We start from the raw sequence: 6,149 nt of genomic DNA, 5'->3' as shown, positions 1-6,149 counted from the left end.
GTAAAGTTATACACAATATCACATATAATTGAACTATGTCAAGCCAATGGTGCATCTCGATCAATTGAAATATATTTTTATGGCAAAATTTTTTTTTTGTCATCTTCATGTATTATAAATGAATTTATTTGATATACAGTCATGATTTGATCAGATGTCATGAAATAACTGAGTCTTACATTTTGGCACTTCATATTCCGGATAAGATCTGAATAGGAACATGTAGTTTCCATGAAAAAAATCGTATCCTTAAATAAAATTTGAAGACATCCATATTTCATGTGCAAGAATATGTTACAATTAAGCAGGTAAATGACTCTTAAAATCAGTAAATATTGACAAAAATTTCATCAGTTATCACTGATGAAATTTAAGAAGCCTTTACAAAGCATCTTCCTTCTCATTGCTTGGCAATCCTAAATAGTGTCACAAACCCTTTCACATCCACCCACGGAAAAAACAAGCATTGATTATGGTGAAATTAAGGAGTTTGTAATATTTCTGGAGAAAATATTGATGAAGTGGTAGGTTCTTACCAAAGTACCTTGAAATTTACCTTGGTAGGGATTTCTTAAAGACTGCAAGAATATTTTCAGTGTGAAAGAAAATTACATCTTTTGATGTGAGGCAGAAAGAATGCTCATCATTTGCAATATAGCAATACCAGACTTGCATGTTAGGATGATGACTATCAGAACTTCGCCTTGAACAGAATTGGGGCATGACAAATTCATGTGATTTACTGGCAGTTTCCTACTCAGGAAGGTGTGAATACACCTACTGCTTTAATTCACTTCAGAAAAAAAGAGGTTCTGGGTCCCTTTGCATAAACTCTAGCAACAGTTTAATGCAAGAGGACTCTGGTGGTATTAATGGGGTCATGGATTGAGACAGATTTTTAACCCCTTGATTGAGAAAGACAGATATAATTAGGTTTGAAATTCATTGCTAAGGACGAGTTTTTAGCTCCAGCTGCCCACTTGTTCCAACCAACTAAAACTCTATATTACTTTAATGAAAAGCAAATGTGTGTTTTTTCCTCACTATCATACAGTAAACTCTGAATGGAAACTTAGTTCTATTAAACAAGAGGAGAAAATATCAGATGACAGGAAGTACAAGATGAATAAAGGATAGTGGAAGAAAAAGAAAGAAAAAAAATCTACTGAGCAGGGAGAAAATGACAGGAGGCATGATGGGATTCGTCCAGGAAAGATTAAAACAGAAATAAATAGATGGTTGGAGAGACAGAAAGACTAGACTGACAGATGGAAAAATAGATAAATAGAATTGTACTGACACATAGAAGGGGGTAAGAATCGGGTGAGAAAGAGAAAGAAAAAGAAAAAAGAAGGGAGTGCAATGGGATGAATATAAAGAGTAGAGGAAGATGCTAACCTGAAGAATAGCTCTCACACAGAGCTATCCTCATGGGCAAATCAATACGAGTGGGAGGATTCCACTTGTCATGAGTATGTTGGGTCCTAAATATTGGTTTTCACTTATTCTATAATTTCATCTCGGCCACATCTGATAGGTCATAGAGAGCAATTTGCAGATTCAGACCCCACCCCTCCACTCCTGCATGTATCCTACTTCTTTCCCCCTCTCAAAGTCCAATTTAATTTCATTCCAATCAATCGTTCAAGCTTTATTTTTTTTATTTGTCTAGTTTATGATTTTTTCTATCAGAATCATGTGGATGTACTTTTTACTTCATTTGTCATGGCTGCATGTACCAAATTCAACAAACCATAAAACTTTTTTCTCTACAGTACTCCTAAATCAGCAAACCAATATTTCATAATATTAGAAAGTCAAGTAACAGATGACAAAGACCACATATATTCTTTTTGCTTTTTTACAATCTATATCAGGGAACGGTTTCATAAAGCTGTTTGTAAAGTTATACACAATATCACATATAATTGAACTATGTCAAGCCAATGGTGCATCTCGATCAATTGAAATATATTTTTATGGCAAAATTTTTTTTTTGTCATCTTCATGTATTATAAATGAATTTATTTGATATACAGTCATGATTTGATCAGATCTCATGAAATAACTGAGTCTTACATTTTGGCACTTCATATTCCGGATAAGATCTGAATAGGAACATGTAGTTTCCATGAAAAAAATCGTATCCTTAAATAAAATTTGAAGACATCCATATTTCATGTGCAAGAATATGTTACAATTAAGCAGGTAAATGACTCTTAAAATCAGTAAATATTGACAAAAATTTCATCAGTTATCACTGATGAAATTTAAGAAGCCTTTACAAAGCATCTTCCTTCTCATTGTAATTCCACATCATACAGGATTTTGTAAGAGAGAAGAGAGCATTTCCTGGACACCGTTCTCTTTATGGATTCTATGATAAGGGGTAATAGAGATGAAACAGATGAAACTGGATCCCTGTTCCCTTTAATACACTTCTTTATTCGAGGCCATGTACATGACATCTTAAACCGCACGTTCGAGTCTGATTAAATATAAGGATCTCTTGATCGACTTTTGTGTGACGACGTTCATGCCGTTAGAAATCATATAGGAAATGATGCTCTGTTAGAGAGCCGGTCGGATCTACAAGTAGCTTATTGATCTGCTAATGTGGTTGTCTGGCTCAGACAGCAAGAGGTACGTCATAACTGAACAAAGTGATTAGAAGACATCATCTGGATATGAAGCGGTCTATGAGAAGATAGACAGTACAGTGTCATTTTACCATCTGAGAGCTTTTGAAGGATGGATAAACTTTGACGAAAGTATTAAAAAAAATGCTTGCAAGATATGACAGGTATATCTTTTCCTTTTGTAAATCACTTCAAGATCAAAGTTTAGATGAAATGGAAGCTATAACTATCTTTGAGAATTTTAAGTGTTCTGAATCTATTGTGCTGGACAGCACCTTGTAGGCAGATCAACAAAGGTGCTTGGGCCAGCATATACCTGTCAGAAGAATTCTTAAGTATGCTATTGCACATAGATTTCTCTCAATATTATCTTTACAAATGCTTTTGTCTGTAAAGCTCATCAAAGATTTTGCAATTATGACTACAACAGAAGCTGAAATTATAATTTTTATTGAATCCTGCACCAACTACACTGTAGATGTCACTCCTGGATTTAAAACAAGTCCCCTGAGGCTGTGGTTAGTAACCAACCAGATACTGTGGTTAAATCTAAAACTTTAAAGATTTTAATTAATGGTATGAGATTTGAAAATAAATTTATTAGGGATTCAAATCACATCCAGAGTTTGGATGCTTACAAACCACAAACAACCTGGATTTTTTCGATAAATCCTTGAGAGCATAATTACTTTTACATACAAAAGCGGAAGCCATCATTGTAATGATAAGATTGCAAGCATGATTGGTAGATGAATAAAAATGTAAATATTCCAAAATTGGGTTCATGTTAAAACATTACACTCTAACTTTACACTCATAACAAGGTCATGCAGGTAATTCAATTTGGCCCCTAGAATTAGAACGTGCAACCATGTTCTTTTTAGCATAAGTTTAAGGTTGCATAAGATGATCATCATATTCATTAAAAAAGGGATGATTCAAGTTTATAGCCCAGTTAAATTCTAATTTCATTTCATACAGTCGGTGAAATAATATAATTGGTACAAGACCTATGCTCTAAACACTTGTCTGGAAAACCTCTTGTCTCCCGAGAGGAGTCAGAAAGCTCTACAAAAGAGATGTTCTCAAGCATATCTGGTTGCACCATCCTGATAACCCACATTTCCTTTTGGCTCTTGAGCCCAAAATTAATTTTCAAAAACTCTAACAAAATGACCATCCATCAAATTGTTCACATACAGTCATCTTCATACAAATTATGTGTGAGATTATATGATAGAAAAAGTAATTAGGAACAAAACATGGAATTTCGTATTTTTCCAAACTCTGATCTGCAGCATATCTTTTTATGTCTAGTAAAATGCATCTTCAGCTTAGTTTTGCCGTTTTCAAACTGAAAATCAACTTCTTTTTTGAGGAGTAGGATTTTTACATATTTAAAAACACAATATTTCACTATTTCCTTATTTTTTTGTTAATGGAACTTTATTTTTTTAAATTTTGTTTCCTTATTTACTTTTTAGAGGGGGGGGGGGGGTGAGCCATTGTCCAAAGCCCCAGCATCTGCAATGTTGCAGACTGGAAGTGTCCAGGGTATATTTTCTAAAATAATTTGAAAATGATTAAATGTTTCTGAAGCATATGGTGGCACATAGTCCAAAATTAGTATGAGCAGAAAACAAAAGTGTAAAATGGTTGAATTGTAAATTACACAAAAATGATCCCTAAACAAAGCCCACAGGAATGGGAGGATTCAGTTGTCAAAGGGTTAACTGCACACAATGAAGAACCGCTACCAACCTTTAGGTGTATCAAAGACATTAAATACTCCATCACTGCCATGATCATATTTCCAATGAGGAAGTGCTTCAAATGACTAATGAAATCAGTTGCAACACATCCATCTATGTTCTAACATCTAACAAAAATGTTCTACCATAAGTGAAATTGGGCACGAGTCTATGTGATAACATTCCAATTTTTTTTCTCTTACAATTGTGCTGAAGTAACTGAAAGTCTTTGTGATTGATTACACACTTTCTGGGTGTGTATGTGTTTAAATACAGTCACAGTGAAATGTATCATGAAGAATTGTTTCAAAGGTAATGGAATCTATTTTTCATCAATCTGCTTACATACAGCGATGGCACCTAGAATGAGCTGACCGTCAGATGATTACCAATAACAATGACCCATCTTTTTTGTCAAAAAAATGTATTTTTTATATTGTATATGGGCATAGAATAGATCACCAGGGCATTTGCTTCAATAGAAGCTGATCTGTCAAGAAAAACTTTACTTCTTAGCCTGTAAAGGAAAAACACAAAATAATTTCATCAGGAATAGGTGGGGTTTCTAAAGATGTAACACTGCCTATCAACAGTTGACTGATGAAAATTGTGAAAATTCATTATTTCCCAATTTTCCAATTCACATGAATTTAACTGCCTTATTAAAACTGTCAATTTCTAAAACATGAAAGGCTTTCACTAGCCCTAAAGTATAAAGGCATGCATAAAATATTCACTCACTTCCTTGTGATGAACCACAAATATGTTATTCAGAAGTTCAGGCATGACAAGAATATTTGCCGGCATGGCCACAAGATAGATCACCTCTTTCCACACTATCCCCTTGTCGGCTCAAGTCATTAAATTTGCATTTAGTTTATCAGGATAATGAATTCTTATACCACAGCTACAAAAAGACACTAAGGAACTCCTGATGAATCGGTCATGAATTAAGCATTGCCATTCTGTCAGGTTGGGCGATAAATTTCAGCGCTGGGAAGATAACTGAGGAGCTAAAGAGTTTTTTCCCCATGATCTGCCGTTTCATCATAACAAGGCACATGCCAAGTTTTCTCTCACCTTCATCTTCCAAAGCAAAAGAATGTAAATTGAAGTTCAGGACACTCCGACCTTGGACTTTTTTTAAAATCCTGCACCCACCTTCCTTAATTCTTGGGGATAATAAGACTATTTTGAAGCCCCAAATATTGTTTTGTTTTAAGCCAAACTGTAATAGAGTAGTCGCAGAAAGCAATAGGCCCCTAATGATAGTGTGTCTTGAAACCACAGCTTTTTGTTACCATATCGTCACATATATATATGACTGCATTTATGCGAGCTCAAGCCAGAATTATGATTTAAATCATGATTCAAAACACAAACATGAACCACAATACCACCGAATCAGGGTTAAGATGACTTTCATTCCAATGCTGTTCTACTCAGATTTGGGCTGATCCAGTGCGCAGGTTGAACCAGAAAGTATCTTGTTTCGGATCTCAAAAAAACAATCTTTTGCTTTGAGAATTCAATCTATTATACCTCAATTTGTTCACTTCTATTCATTTTTAGATTGAAAATGGTATTCGGAAGTGAATTTCAGCACAGACCCAATCCAATGTAATATTGGCACTGTTCACTCAACAACGAATGAGCTCATCGTCTGTCAAGTAGGTTCATTTACTAGAACTTGAAGTTGAAGCTATGACAACAAAAAAATGAAAAGCAGCGTACCAAGCAATAATTAACACAGAACTTA

This window comes from Lytechinus variegatus, chromosome 3, assembly GCF_018143015.1.
Source record: "Lytechinus variegatus isolate NC3 chromosome 3, Lvar_3.0, whole genome shotgun sequence".
Taxonomy (NCBI): domain Eukaryota; kingdom Metazoa; phylum Echinodermata; class Echinoidea; order Temnopleuroida; family Toxopneustidae; genus Lytechinus; species Lytechinus variegatus.
The sequence above is the reverse complement of the archived record's forward strand: the minus strand, read 5'-3'. Positions refer to the sequence as shown.